Source organism: Ambystoma mexicanum, chromosome 4p (genome assembly GCF_040938575.1).
Source record: "Ambystoma mexicanum isolate Mex_15411 chromosome 4p, UKY_AmexF1_1, whole genome shotgun sequence".
In the NCBI taxonomy this organism is placed as follows: Eukaryota; Metazoa; Chordata; class Amphibia; order Caudata; family Ambystomatidae; genus Ambystoma; species Ambystoma mexicanum.
The window spans coordinates 317,008,387-317,025,265 of record NC_090927.1 but is presented as its reverse complement, the minus strand read 5'-3'; positions in this window follow the sequence as shown (position 1 = coordinate 317,025,265).

Below are 16,879 nucleotides of genomic sequence, written 5' to 3'. Positions count from 1 at the left end.
CTCCTCTATCACATCTTCTTTACTGTCTATTTCTCTGCTTTCCATTGAATCTCTGCTTTCTATTGTTTTTAAAAGTACTCACGGCTTTGCTCCACCTTATCTTTATTCGCTAGTTTCGTTCTAATCTCCCTCTTCGGCTCTCCGATCACAAAATCTACTTCTTCCCACTGTCCCCAAATCCCCCCTCTGCTTGTTCTAGTTGTTTATATCCTTTGCTATTTTAGCCCCTAAACACTGGAATTGTCTCCTCTAAATCTGCTCTGTTTCATCTGTTTGTATTTTTCAGTCTAACCTGAAAGCTCATCTTCTCTCCCTTCTTTCTACTTACTGGCTTTCTATTTTGCTCCCCCCTCCTTCTGTTTTTAGCATTTTTTGCATTATCATGTACATTGTACTGTTGTTCTAATATGTTGTAATGGTGCTTTTGGAGAAAGGTGCTTTATACATTCAATAAATGAAATGGAAGATTGGCTCCTTATGGAGCCCTGACTTCCAGATCCATGGTGGCCACTTTGTGGCAGTATATTAATTCAATGAACGGGAAGCCACGCGCGTCCCATTCATTGAATGAAAATACATTTGTCTTAACATCCTAGGTTTTTGGATAGGAAACCCGGCAAGCTAATAGTGTTAAAACCCTCTTTGGTGGGCCGGAACAGCTGCTTTTCGGCCCGGGGACCCCTGTTAAATGCCCTCCGGCCCCAGGCCGATACCGGATCAGGTCTTGAACTCAATTAAGCATCAGCTGCCACTTTGAGTTAATCATACTATCATACTTTGTAGTAGGACATCCCACATTAGGATGGATTTTTAACATTTGTTTCTTGTCTCATGCCAACATATAAGCTTTAGGATCAAAATGTCATGTAATAGAGTGGGGTACAATTAAGTTCTCCGGTTTTTGAACAGCACTAACAGAGCTGATCTGCTCAGCATATAGCATAATCCCAGTGTAGCATTTTATAGAGAATCATTTCAGCAAGTTCTGCATTAAAAGGCTGTAATTAAGTTCTTTACAGAAAATAGGTCTACTTTTGAAGTATAATGGAGAAAATAATGCAGCCTTCAAATTTTGCAAAGCTGTAATTTATGCATCAAGCTAGAAATGTAAATCTTTAGAACGTGTGTACAGTAGAAGCCAGAAAATCTTGTTTTTCATACAAAGTGGGAATAATGACATTAGGAAATGTTGCTCATTTGTTTCTTACCAAGAACCATATAAAATAAAATATGTAATAGCTGTTAGCATCAATTGGCGCAGTATTTACAAAGGCAAGTTGTACTTTTCCCGAGAGGTAGCAAGTGACTGCTCTAGGCACTGCGTTTATACCTTTTCAACCACGGCCATCGATTGGGCAAGGCAAGTCTAGGTACCCACCAACCAGATACGCCTGATCACCTAACAAGCAGCAAGTGGTGCAGAGTATTTTCTAATCCCTATTGTATGGTTTGCATTGCATTTATTTACCACCGTTGGTCTTAGTGCGAAGAATAAAGGGCTCAAAATGCCTAAAAAGATGTCTAGTAATTATAGGCTAATCAATCATCTATAATTGCCAAAGCTCTATCAGTGAGTTATTGACTTAATTACAGTGACTACATTCTCAAGAATTCGTTGGTCAGTAGGTCCATTGACGTGGTCAGATTCCCTGCACTGGATGGTCACATTGATGCATTCATCATACTGTTTTAGTGCACCTGAACTGGTTCACCTGATTGATTTGTGTTCTTTGGGTCATACTATTGAATGTGTGGCCTCTGCAAAAACTAAACAATTTGCCTAGCCCATGTGCCCTCACAAGCCTTGCACCAAGAAAACGTAGGAATCCATATTTTTCATGTTGCATATTTTAATGAAAAAAGCAAGCACATGGACGGCAGGCAGCTGCTAAGAAAACGTGTCTTTTGAGGGAGAGGGAGCAGGGTGGATGAAAGAACTTCAGGATTTTTCCTGAGCGGTCCTACAATATCCAACTGAACCCCCTTTGATGAGTGTGTTGTTCCCCTTTCAAAGGTTTGGTTGTGCATTCCCAGAAAACAGTACAGCATGGGCCACACTGTCACACTTAGCCAATATGTACCTGCAAGAGGTAAGCGCAATTGTTGGCAAGTAGTGGCAAGCAGTGGATAGCTGTGCTGGAGTACCAAGCCTTCTGATTGGTGTGGTGAGGAGGCGGGCATGGCGGCCTAAAAGCCCTCAGAATCTTTCACAATGTAAGCGCAGTTGATGGCAAGTAGGGCTATCAATGGATACTTGTAGTGGAGTACAGACCCTTCTGATTGGTGCAGAGTAGGAGGTGGACCCAGTGGCCTGAAAGCTCTCTGAACTTTTTGCGAGGTAAGCATAGTTGGGCATCAGCTGAAGGCCTTGGCGGACAGTCTAGTGAAGTGTAACAAATGCATTTGGGGAGTGCACTTGACTGTTTCCTTTATATACTACCACGAAATGTACAATATAAGAAGTTGAGGGCAACATGGCTCTGCTCAATTAGAAGAATGCATTACCATGACAGATATTGTAAACCAATGTGAAACAACCCCAAGAAGAGCAACTTGCCAAGCAGAGCAGATCTAGAGAAACTTCTAAATCCTGCAATGGGAATATTATGTTCACCACATGGGAGAACTCGGCTACAATTACTGTGGGAATCCAGGGCACGCGCATGGTTGATAACAGAGGATATAGACCCTGTGCAAGGTAAAGTATGACCAGTAATGAAGCCCCCGGGATGCCAAGGAGGGCCACATTATTTCTCCATGTGGTACCAAAATTACTTTCCAGCCAGCGAGAAACACTGGATGCTCCCTTTAATCAATGTTTACATTGGCTCTGTACTGTGAGGGGTTGTGCCTTTGCTACCAGGGAAGCTATAGCGAGCTGCCATAGAGTGTGGAATGAGGGTGTCAATTCCTGTGAATCTGTTGAACTGCAAATCTGGGACCAAAGAGTGGCCAATGATATTTTGGGCAGGGCTCAGAACTTGGGTTTGACAGTGAACAGCAGAATTACAATTAGTCCTTTTTCTCATCTGAACTCTGTTGGTCAATTTGGTAATTCCTCACACAACTCAATCCTATCCAGTGCACACTTAATACAATTGGGGAAACAGCCAAATGGCAACCATTGTGGCTTTATGATGGAGGGATCTTGACTTGCCTTGTGAAAAATGAAAAGGGGAATCTCCCATTACTGTGTCCTATAAGGAGCAGTAGGCTCTGGGGGCCATCACTAAAGTAACGTTGATTAATTTGCTTTTTTTACCTCTTTTGTGTGGCATAATGTATTGTTCAAACCAAATTGTTCTGCTGCATTAGGATGTACTTTGATGGACTGACGGCGGAAGAAAGTTTTGGGGATGATGGAAATCTATGCTTTCCTTTTGAGCATCTTCACTGCTGCTGCTTAGTTGCATAGAAACCCCATAAGAGTTTCAAGCAGGGAACTGCATTGGGTCCTTTCCTATGGACTGTACTTTAACTTTAACAATGAAGACTCGTAGTGCGAGTGAGGGAGACAAATGATGTGTGTTGGGTTATGTTCCACACAAGTTAAATCATTAACCGAGTTCTTAGTGGTAGGTCCTCCCTCTGCCTCCTCTTTCAGGACCCCTGCATTCTGATCTCCCTACCAGTTTTGCACACTTCTGCAGCTAGAGCTACATCGGGAGCTTCTTATCTTGAGCATGTTTCCCCACATTCTGCACAGGCTGCATTGGCTACCACCCTCAGCAGAATAAAGTTTAAGTCACTGTGCATTTTCCACCGTGCATTTTATGATAAAGGGGCTGAATATTTTAGGGGAAAGTTTTTTCCTTATGTTCCATCACAATCTCTTTGTTCTGCCAATGCGATTCTTGTCCAGGTCCCATGCTTTCCCTGCTCCAGAGTGAGTGGTCACGCATTCTCTGTAGCAGCCGTTGCACTGTCGAATCAGCTGCCTCACACTATCAATGCTATCCATGCTATTGATAGTCATCTTCTGTTTCGTTGTCTAAGACAAAGAAGAAAGGCGAGAGGAGTCTCTGCCAAATTCATTAACTACTACGCCAGCTATATTTCAATTCCCCCACAGAGAGTGTGCTACAGGAGCCAGTTGATATCTCTATGACTTCAATCATTATAGCACCACCACCGAGCCCGGAGACTGAACTCATTAGCCGCCTTAAGTTTTGTACTGAAATCATAGGTGCAGGTATTTGAACTTGTTTGTGAGCAGGTAAAGGCCCACACTTTTCAAATGGCAGAGGTAAAATATAATTTGGAGCTGTTAGTGATTCAAACTTAGAAACCTGATTGTGATCTATTGCTCCTTGATGGGGTGGCTGTTGAGAAATAGCTGGATCACTGACAGACCTTGAGTGTTACTCAGATCAAAGAACCACTTCTGCAAGACCTTAATAAGGGAAATTCTTCCCCCCTTGCATTTCTGTGATCATTTCGACAGGGTGGTCCATCAACAACCTGATATTGCTTTTCATAGTGACTCAGTGAATCGCACTGATTTAGCAGTAATTTCATTACATGATGATACTCCTTACACGTAGGAGTCTTTTGAGGAATTTGATAGATTAGGTTCAATAATTTGCATTACGGTAGTAGTAGTGAGCATCCCAATCCGCATGGCTGCTGTGGGGTAATGAGGATTTGGTATCACCTTCTAATAATCCCACCTCTCCAATTAGCCAAGCGACAATCGGGGGAGGCAAGAAAAGGCACCCCAAAGGCCAATCCTGGCAACAGAAAAAAAACAAAAACAAAGAATCAGCAAATTAAAAAGAATAAACATAGTTACACACAACAATGTGTGAGATCAATAAAACCCCTAGAGAAATCACAGAGTGATAACAATAAGCCAAAAAACACTGACATATTTATTTCTGAGTCATCTCACACCAATATTTAATAAAAACAATCTCAAATGAACCAGCAGTCACCATTCAGCCATGAGAAGAGGCTAATAGCCATTGGTGCAACTCAAACGTGATTGAAAACAGACTTATCAACTTCAGAGATGGGGGATAAAGTCCAGAATCCCACTAAGAGTGTGGGCCAGGTAATTGGGAACCAGATTTCGCAGACAGAGGATCCCAAAAAACTAGTTCCAAGGTCAACTTAGTACAACGATCCACGGTCCGAGGTTCAAGGTCCAATTAAGGGTTTGGTTCCAAATTACCAATCTCAGCTTATGCAATACCTCACTTCTCAAGTTCCACAATTGTGGACGATCAATGAACCATGGAGTGAAGTGGTATCTAGAGCCACAACATCTGAGGAATTGGCTTTGCCAGTGGTTTCTTCCAGTAATGATCAAGTGGTTCAAAAAAGAAATCCCAGTTTATTAACTGGATGATTAAGTCAACAACTTGCCTTAAATCTATTACAGAACCAGGCACAAGGACCCTTACATGTTTCCAATTGTCACAGAAATGGCTCAGTGGAAGAGGATAGGTTGTGTCTTGGCTTCGACTTGTTCTATAAAAACGACCTAAAGATTCTGGCTACTGACGAAAGGTCTGTCGAAAAACGCCCACTGACAATATCATGTCCGTTCGGGCCAAATGCTGCCAGTTGCTGCAGTTGCTTATCCAACATCAGCAACTACAGATCGAGTATTAAATGAGAAGTAGACCTGGTTTATTTTTTATTATTATTTATTTATATATATATATATTCATATAGCGCTGTAGCCCGCAGGCATCATAACATAAAAACAAACAACAACAAAAAAGAGGCTCATAATGAAGGTGTTCTGAACAAAAGAAGAAAATGTAATGGAAGCCCAATCTAATTAACTATAAGATTTAAGGTCGAGGAGCCTTTGGGCAGATAGCGACACTTACCGCGTAAGAAAGGTAAATTATTATTCCCACATCCTCCCAACACACAGTCCTTCTTTTCTTGTGAACACCAGTCATTAATCTCGAGCCTACACAGGATTTATAGATCGGAACTGCTGACCACTCCTGGCCCAGTTATTTGCCGAAGGCATGCCAGGGCTTTATTCCGCAGGGCTTCTCTTGGTTCATTCCCACAAGGCTTCTCGATGTTAGTTATAATAAAGTTCCTCTGGTCCATAACAACGTTCCTAATGGTTTTCTCTATAGGCACCAGCAGGGAAGAATTTCTGATACGCAGACTTCTGGGTAATGGACACCAACATTCAGGTACTCACTTCAAGGAGTCTACAGTTACTGTGCTAATAGGGGGAGACACCATGTCCAGGTCCAAACCATCACAAGCATTTCCACTTGTGAATACAGGTTGGTTATTCCTAGTTGATTATCTGTCTGGCAACAACTATCCACTTCATTCAAATGTCTTGGTTCCCCAGGCAGAAGTAAAGAGCCTTTTTGGCAGGGGGAGTCTGTTTTACCCAGACGGCAGATTTCCGTTCATTTATCCAAGATGTCAATCCATTTGCAAAAGTCCGAAAAGCTATTACACAGGTTCAGCTCTTTTGACATATTGCGCCTCATTAATGGTCCGGCGGTAACCCTGCTGGTAAATCCAGCAGGTTGCCTTCGGACCCAAAAAATGAAAACCGGCACCTGACTTCCCAGTGCAAACAGGTTATTCTGAGTTTGGTGGCCGGAAAGTCAGGTGCCTGTAATTTTATTAGTCCCCATCTCCATGGAGTCCGGTAGGACTCCATGGAATGGGGACACAGGAGCACTGGCACCATTAACAACAGTGCCGGTGCTTCCATGAGAACTCTGCAAGCGGGTGCCGTCCCGCCCGGCTGGTCTTACCCTGGTGGGTGGGACAGCACCCGCCTGCAGATTTATACTGTGCCGGTCCAGAAACAACGGTGACGGTAGGCTTACTGGCACTGTTGTTTCTGGACCGGCACAGTTGTAATGAGGCCCATTGTCCTTTATTTGTGACCATTGCTCAGAAGAGTGATATGGCTGTGGGTCATCCCCAACAGCACACAGCAACGGTACTGGAATAGGCACCAAATTAGCCTTATTCCCCATTTCCCCTGCAGACAATATAGTAGTAGGAGGGAAATTCATAATATCCTTCTCACTGTTTGACAATGATTCGGGATTATATGCTCCTAAATTTTCAAGACAAAGCCGTGGGCAAATCAGCTCATGGCAGCTATATTGCACATTTACTACATCTGCAGCTTCAAGAGGATAAAATAACTTCCCTAAGAGTGGAGTTGCTGCCTCTTACGTCAGCCCAGAGCCAGGACCTCCAAAACCATATCACTATTAGAGGCTAGGGAGGTCAAGAAATTAGTCACTGAGGAAAAGTCAGAGACTTCAGGGTTGGGAACATAGTTATGATTTTTTTTCGAGAGGTCAATTATTTAATATGCCCAGCTTTCTTTTTAGTGGCAGGCATGGTACAGTAACGTCACACGCTGTTTGTGATACAAAAATAGTAAAACAAGGCAGGGGTAGGGTAATAAGTAGTGGTTCACAAATGATTATACCTGAGGGCACAGTTCCCTCTCAGCTAGCAGGATCCATTTGAGAATGTGTAGCCCATAAGTCGAGGGGGCATAGCTCACCTCAAGCATCAGACAGCCCGGCCGCTGCCCAACGTGGCATGAAACACCCAAGGGAGCAAGCTACTGCGGACACGGCCACAGCGGATGATGCTAACTCCCCCGTCCGTCAGCCTCCATCAAGCTCTGGCATCATCAGACTAGAGGAAATGAATTACCGGACAAGCCAGGAAGCTCTCAGCCGTCAACCCGCGCTGCCCATTAGCAGCCGCTTTCAACGCCTTTAGGTCTGGGACTATGCCTGGGGCATAGGCTCATGTAAAAACCGGAGCGAAGGAGGGAGTAAAGAGACCTGGTTCTTAACATATGTACATGGAACATCAGGGGATTTTATCACCTAGTGGAGGATTCAGAATCTTCTTCAAAGAACATAATAACACCTTTTTGCAGGAAACCCATCACAAGGGGCAATTAGAGGTGCCAGTGGAAGACCCAAAGGGGGTTTAATGAGAGCAGTAAAATACACCTTTGCCCAGGAAATGATAATTCGAAATAATGATCTGCAGGGACTCCTGGCAGTTCAAATTAATTAAAAAAAATAGCCAGAAACTGCGATTATTGATTAACATATATTGTAATTATCTGGAGTTTACCTGCAATACAATGCAAGACAAATTGGCGGAACTCCCTTTATGTTGGTTTGAAGGTGGGCCCCAGGGAGAGCTCATTTTAGCGGGAGATGTTAACACTGATTGTGTTGGTAAAATAGGAAAGCTTTGCCCAGCAATGGTCCCAGGATTAGAAGTGCAAGATAACCATCGCACTTTGTTTATTGCCCGCGATCACAATGACCTTTCTGGAGGAACAGCTAATTACCTGGTACCAAAGGATTGACTTTTCATTGTAACTGATTATCTATGGCATCATTTGGTGCAGTTTAAAATAATCCATGGTTCTCCCAGCGACCATCATCGAGTTACATCTGAATTTAGTGTGTAAGGGCAAACTAGGACTGTATCGATGAAGAGAGATTGTTTGGTTTCTCGGGGTAACAATAGTTTAAAATTGATTTTCAATTTAATTTCTAATTTTAATAGGTCTGTTTATGATAGTATAGGGCAGTATGGTAATGATTTTGCTGCTGCCATTTGCTCACCGCAAGCCTTCCCGATCTTTATAAAGGACAATTTAGTTCATAACATGGCAGTAAGGAAGACTAGGCATTGGGGTGTACTGAATAGTAAATTTACTATTTGGCTGAATACTGAATAGCAGGACTAAGTATTCGGCCGCAGCCGAATAGTGAACCGAATAGTCATTTTGGCTTTTGTGTAGGTAAGGGAAAGGCACTTGCCAGGCACTGCTGTGATGTTATTAACTGGCTATTGATTGTTGCAGGTGTAAAATGGTGTGAGTACCTATGCATATAAAGACAGAGCATAACAAACCAAAATTGTTGGCTTTGCCAATGCTTGTTTAAACAGGACTTCAGTGAAGGGCATGCACAGTGCTTATAAATTGTCCCAATGAGACCTTTCATTCAAAGGCCCATCGTTCTGAGCTAACTGCAACAAACTCTTCATTCAAGCTTTACATGGATGACTTGCCATTCCTTTGCATTCAAATATATTATAATCTTCTATGTATATATTTTCACATCTAGTCATGAGTCTGTTAGGAAGATGGCAAGGAAACAAATTGTTATTTCATGAGCTCGAATTGTACCCAACTTGTCCATTTAAATCTCATGCCATCTGAGTTATTGAACAGATGAAAGAGAAATGCCCCTAGTCACTTGGGACATGAGATGGGCGCCAGCCCCAAGCTCTGAAGTTGTTTAACTTAGACTTGATGGTACCTGTTTTGTGTGCTGGGGCTGGGAGGGGGCCTGGGATTCAATGTGGTCCTTTTGCATTTGTTTAACTTTCTGGAGCACTTTGTAACTATAGTATCCATTTAAAAACGGATGTGCTTATCTCTGTAAGTGGTCGAACAATTAGGGGGCAGGCAAGTACATTGTGCATATTGAGGCCTGGCAAATATCCACTTTTGTGCGGCATTGTTTCCTTTTATGTCTCCCAAGTTCCCCGATCCCATGGCCAGGAGCTTTTCTTTCCAATCCGTTGACAATAGTGTCTCCGGAAGAACCAAAAATAGAAAATAAAAATAAACAAGTGCATTAAAACACTGCATTCTCCAATGCAGCCAAGCCACCACTTCTTTCAAAGAGCCCCCAGCCGCACTGTCATGGTGAACAAACTCATCTGGTAAGTGGCAGGTGTTATGTCCGGTTTGCGTCCCGCTACGTGGTGATGCAAGGCATCCAATAAAAGCCCCGCCCCCGCTCCACGGAGACAGTTCCGGGGCAGAGCACCCAGCCGAGCGTGTCCATGTGTTTAATGCTCCCGCCAGAGCTGTTCAAGCGAGGCCTTCCCGCGCTGGCCCATTATCCCTGTCTCCCGCTGACGCCTCAGCCGGGACAGGACTCAACACTGGCGACGAGAGACGTGAACCCAACGGCACGCGTGCCGATGCATAACAGCTGATCACAACATCAAGCGACAGCAGAATTTTTAGAAACACGGTGGGCGGGGCACACAAACCCCCGCCCACCCAAAAAAAAAAAAATCTTTTCTACAGCTGCGTAGTGTTTCAAGTATTCGTAAAACTTTATTCTGTGTGGTGGAATAACTACTTTTAACATTGCATACTTTTTATGTGGTGTAAATGTATTTTTATAAATGTTTTTTGATACTTGTGTGATTAAGCAAATGAATTAAAGTATGATATTTTAGTGAATTTATTGTCATATGTCATTAATACACACAGCCCACATTTGCTAAGTGGCTGTATGGAAGGTTTCAGATTTTAGAGGGTAACATGTTGTGTTATTAAGTATGTATATGTCCCTTCTTTTTGATGAAATAGATATTATATCCTCACTTAGTAGGAGGGATTTTCACCATAGTGTGGGGCAACCCGTGAATGAAATAATGGTTAAATCTGCAACATTTGTTTTCTTGGAAAAATTCAGAAAGCTTTTTACCAATTCTTGCTAAGACTAAACTTACTTTTTGAGATAGTTTCAAGTAGTGGTTTTATAAGATAAATAATTAATGAATGTTTTAGTTATTGTACAAAATGACCTAGATGATTTTAGCTATGGATATTTTTTAGCAATTGTAGAATGATGTGTTTTGTACTGTTATAATAATTATGGAATTATTTAATGTATTGTGTATCAATTTGTGTAAGGTTTCAAAGTGTAAACCAAGTGCACAATAAATACAAAAAATAAAAATAGGTAGCAGCTCAACCACACCTGCCAGGGCTATATATGCAATAGACAGCACACCAGAGTGTTGATTGGCTTTAGGGCCCTCAACTTGCATTTGTTTTGACAATTTTATGACTGTTTTCAAGATGTTTGTTTTGAGGGACATAGACAGGGTGTAGCCTGAGGCACAAATCCCACCTGCAGTTCCCCAGGGCGCCAACATCTTCCATTCTTGCCACCTCTCACCGTGTTCAGACCTATATATCCCAACTGCAGAAGGTGCAGTGCTCACTAAAGCCTTAGTAGAATCCTGCAGTCACTTAAACTCCAAATGGGGCTCTGCACTGGTGATTGATTCTTTGATATTAGTTACTGTGGGATGTATTGACCCACTCCACTATGCTATGCGGCATCACCCTGATAGTATGGTACAAGGAACTGCAACAATGGCGGCAAAACTCTTGTGCACACCAAAAACCTACAACAACCTACACAAACTATTTGCTTCAGCACACAAAAGAGGGATGCACAACCTGCCACCCATGGTGCATGTGTGGTGGAATGGAGCACGCACAGCAGAAAATGTGCCAGTGGGCTCCATGGCCAGCAAACAGAGGGCAGAGAAAGAAGCAGAACTTTGCATATGAAACTTCAAAAGGTGCCTATGATGACATGTGCTTTGTGCTAAAAACTCCAAAATGCCTATAACACAACACTTCTTAACATCCAAAATATTGGCTGGCGCTAAAGTTCATGTAATCTAATGAAGCATTGCAAACATACAAAGTCCTAATGTGAAGAGCAAAACATTCTTCAGAAAAACTGTATTTGTCTGTAAACTGACAGCCCTTGTCAGAATCTGGCTGCAGTACCCTGGGCTACCTGAATGACAGCTGCCAGATGAGTTACTGATGAAACTTTAAAGTTATCTAAACTAAAAAAAAGTCTGCCAGATCAGCAAACATAAAAAGGAGTGTGGTAAAAAGAATACAGATCTCAGTTGCTTTTTATCCCACAGAGTAAAGCTAAGAAAGTAATGTATTTATGTTTGATGCAACAATTTTGGTTTTTCCTGGATCTTTAATTAAGAATAAATTGACTTGGCTGAACTGAAACCCTTGGGAAGTGGACAAACAGGTTTCTCCCAGGGGGAGGGATATCCTCTCAGGTGAAACTCACGGGGAGGTTATAATTGTGGGGACTCTTGTCTACAGAAAGAGAATGAACAATAGCAGGCCCTTCAGCCCAGGAAACAGAGGTGTGAGAGGGTCGTAAATGGCTCCTGGAAAGAACAAACAGGCAGGGGGATGCTCCTGGATGCAAGGGAGAGAGAAAAAGGGGCGTACCATTTGCCGTTAAGCATGAACAAAGAACAATTTCTAAAGACTCATAACTTTCGATTCAAAATGGTGAAAAATATACCAAGGACATTTCTGTTAGTCTAATTTTTGGCTGCACATTTTAAGAGGTGGCAGAACCGTGTAACATGTTCTGGACAGGAATGGCAATATATGTGTTTTTATGTGAAATGTATTAATCCTAGAATTGTGAAAATGTACACACACATTTCTATGTTGTATAAAGTTTGGAAATTGTGTTCATAGCAAAAAGGACAGAATTCTGTAGAAAGTTGAAACAAGACCCCACAGCTGCAGGATTTTGAGGAACAGATGCTACACAAAATATGGCATCTTTGTGTGTGATTTGTGTAAAAGTGACCAATTTAGAAATGGGCATTTAGTATAAAATCCGATTTTGAGACCGGTAGAAAAAGGGAGGCTTCTAAGAACTGTAAAGCAAATCATAAATGTGACATCTTCCGGCCTTGATCCAATCACTCAAATGCAAGTCCGAGATGAGGTTTTGACCCAATCCCAGCTCAAAGGGGCAAGCTTAGCTAAGCCGGCCCATACACCCACTTTGTGACTTTTGTAAATAGAGACAGCGGACAAAACACAAGGACTCACAAATCCAATCACTTTCCTTATTCCGGCGAAGCACTCTGATCCAGCATTTTACATCCAGCTTTAACATCCTTCCAGATCCAGATGGCAAGACTCTTGTAAGCAGTAGAGAACTATTGACTTTCTGCAAGGCCTAAATCTTCAAACTTATTCTTGCAACCTAGTGAAGTGATGTGGTATGAGAAGGCCTTTTGAACTAAGATCCTAAAATTCTCTGGCATGCTACCACTAGGCATGCCTGAAGAACTCACTTTCCAGCTGATTGAAACATCCACAAATAAGAAGGACAGATCCTGTGAAATCCGGTGACCGGCCTAGCTGACCCAATCCTGTACCTGATGTGCTGTTCTTCCTAGACCAGATCCAATCCATGACCAGAACTGATGGTCCAATTTAATAACATATCCTGCGAGTAATAATAGGAAGCACTGTGCCCCATGGTATATTTGCATTGTCTTATCCCTATCTCAAACCCATCCTATCTTTCATTCAGAACCATAGTGTTGCTAGAACTATCTTTGCGCTGACTCTTTTCTCATCTGAAGAAGTAGAGTATCCACAACAGGCGGGTTACGCTGATCACGTGACTGTAAGATCCATCTGTGGCATTCACTTTTTCATAGTCATAATCTATTGTCTCAACCCATCTGTCATTTCAAAGTGCATTTCTGTTTTCCATTCTTGCGCCTATTTTACAAAAACGACCTTTATTAAGGCACAAATCAGTGAAACGCCTGCACTCTGATAACCTTTTCCAAGGTGAACACCTTCACCTTGTTGCCCCAAAGGTACTGGTGTCCTACTTGGCTTGTAGCTATCCTAGACTCCCACATGAAGGACATAGGAGGGTATGTTAGCCACCCTGAATCAACATTAGTACGCACCATACTCATGGTCCATAGTGCAGGCGTACTGTACACAGTGCATTATCTGCCAGCAAAATAATGTTGGATACTAATGCAGCAAAACCAGGGGCATATTCACAGCCTTTTGGACCATTCATGAACATTCAGATTGCCTTCATCCAAATACAACCATGCAACACTTACTAGTAGATACTGGTACTGGTAGATACCTTCTCAGGCTGTGTGGAAGCCTATCCATGTCTATCCTTGATGTAAAGTGGACGGAAACTATCACAGTGGTTACACATATGATTAAAGACTGTTCGTTTCACCAGAGTAAACTGTGATAGAGGCACCCAATCGACTCAGCAGATGGTGAAGGAACTGTTTGTGGCACTCCAAATACAGCAGAGGTTGGAGAGAGAAAATTGATGTATACCAAATAATCAGCTCTGAGATAAATCTGAAGTGGCCAGATGCCCTGACTCGGTATGTGTAGTATAGCCAGTAGTTTCTGCAGAAGTGTTAAAGGGGGGGGGTTAAGTGCACTGCGCGATGGCAGCATAAAGCGCAATAAACTTACCTGTTTCTGTCTGCTGAGGACAACTCGCCTCCCCATTTGGGATGAGGAAGGTCCTGGCAAGTGTTATGGGTGAAAGGATCAAATACAAAGGATCGAAATGCAATACATTCGAGTCAAAAGGACCGGGAAAAAAAGACCGCATTTTTAGTATTTTATTTTTTTTGGGGGGAGTCCCACCCCAAACCCATGTTTTTAGGCCAAAAACCATTAATTTTACCTATACCAAAACCCAAAAAAATATACATAAAAAAAAGGCATTCAGTCTTTTTTTTCTGGTCCTTTTGACTCAAATGTATTGCATTCAATCCTTTTGTTTTCGAATGAATGACTGGACACCCCTGGCAACCCATTCCCTCTGACTTGCCGACAACAACCAACAGCATGGCCTCTCATAAACATTGCACCGCACTTCCTGTCAGAGACTCTGGATCGCGTCTGACATTTCGACGGGCTTTCGCCCGCGTTTTTCCTCAGGGTAAGACTTTTCTTAACAACACCAGCAAAAAAAACACATACGCCTTTATTCTACACAGTGTTTCTCACCTGATCAATATTATATTACACCATTCACAATGAAACTATAATGAATCCTCACTTGCAAAGTGGCCTCATTGTAGTGGCTTATCTCAACTAAGCTGGAACTATTTATGTGAGCAAATGGACTCTTTAGGAAACTTTATATGAGCTCCAGCCAACTGTTTTCAAGCTTGCAGATGAGTACCCCTATTTATAGGTTCATTACAGCAAATTAATGTCTGTGAGGGCCTGCCACTTAAAACTTGTATTCATTCAACAGAATTGGCTTTCAATATGGCCTCACAAAAAGCTGTATCTAAATCTTCTACCAATAAAGAATCTCTGCGCAAGATGCAGCCACACTTAACAGGCGAAAAAGTGCCTCCCCTCCTCCAGCCTAAACACTGTTGGAGGCTAATATGGAATCCATTCTGATGGAAATAAGAGCACTTAAACCATTTATGGAATCCATGAATGCTAAACTTCAACAGATGGCAAGTATTGGGTCAATTTTGAAAACAGGATTAAGGAGGTTGAAAGAAGAATAAGCAACACCTAAGATATTGTCAATAGAGTTGCTCAGATGGAAGGATCTATTCTTACACTACAAAAACAAAACAAAGATTTTGAAAATAGAAATCGGAGAAATGATCTCTGTGTCTTTAGCTTTCTAGAAGTAATAGAGGGAGACGATGTTGTCCTCTTCATGAAAAAGATTCTTCCTAGCATCCTCAATTTGCACCCATCTATTGTTTTTAATATCCAAAGGGCACACAGAATTGGACCTAAGAAAGCAGTTCCTTTCAAGAAAAATACACCTAGAACTATAATATTTCTGCTACTTTAATATACACAACTTCAGTTAATATTTCAGAAGGCCAAAGCAATGAACCACCAGGTGTGGAATAGACATAGGATTTTCATCTCGCAGAATGTGTCTAAAATTACAGCATGAGAAAGGAAGGAATTACTCTCTGATCGCCCTGTGCTTAAGTAAATGAATTCAAGGTGTGGATTAATTCACCCTTGTACCTTCAAAGTCACCATTAATGACACAATGTCTACTTTCCAAAATCCAACGACTTAGAGAACTTCATACGGCTTCAGAAAATAGAATCAATGAATACTGGATCTCCTAGCCACACATAATGTATTACTTTTCTTCTTCGGACTTTCACCTTGGGTCCGGTCTCTTTGACCTTTCACCCTAAACCATCTCCCTTTCAGAACTCACAAGTACATTGATTCCTTTGGAGCGGGCAATCTCTCCTGTTTTGGCGTGCCTTCTTGCCCACTTGTGCATGTGCCTTTACACGCCTCTTACACTTGACATTGTGTATCTGAACTCCTAACTTTTGTCTTTCTTGAGTGAATCTCCTTTTTTCTTGCTGGTTGGGTGGACTATGATTGGTCATCATAGTCCTCTGATCTTTGTTTGGCATTGCATCCTGGGGTTTGATGATGCAGTGACACTTTTTAAACATTTGTTTTTTTTTTATCCTTTATGCTTTTTGGTTTTTCTTTTTTCTCTGCCTTTCTAATTCTTACTTACAAGTTAATGGTGAAGGTTTTATCATGGAAAGTTTTTTATAGTTCATTCACTATTGCGACTAACACTATTACTTAAGCTTAAAATATGACCTGAAATATTAAGGGTCTCAATAACCCGATTAAGAGACTAAAGGTTTTAGCTTAGTGAGACTTTGCAAATATATTGAAAATGATTTAATGCAGTATGACATGCAATGATGGCCTACTTGCAATTCATGGTTCTTTTGTTTTATGTATCTTTGTTTCATGTGTTTTGTTTTAAATATTTCTGAAATTTGGTGATTATGACGAAAATCTCTGCTATGTGTTGATTTGTTTATGTTCGTTTATTTTTTAATGTTGACTAACTGTATTTTGTAAAGGTTCAATTTTGAATCACAGAAAAATAAAAATAAAGGTTTTAGCTATTTTTAATAGATTGAAGCCTACTAGTGCATGCTTGCAGGAGACTCATTTATCACTACAAGAATCTATGAAAAGATTTTGGGTAGGTAATAGCCAGTCCGGCAGATTGCAAACTTGATCAGAAAAGGGACTCAATATCAAATTCTTCATAAAGAAGCTGACAACAAAGGTAAATGAGTATTAGCTAAATTGACAACCGGATCCCAGATTACCTCTAATCTTAATGTATATGGACCTACTATCCCTGATTACACATTTTGGCTAGACTTGAAAAGTATG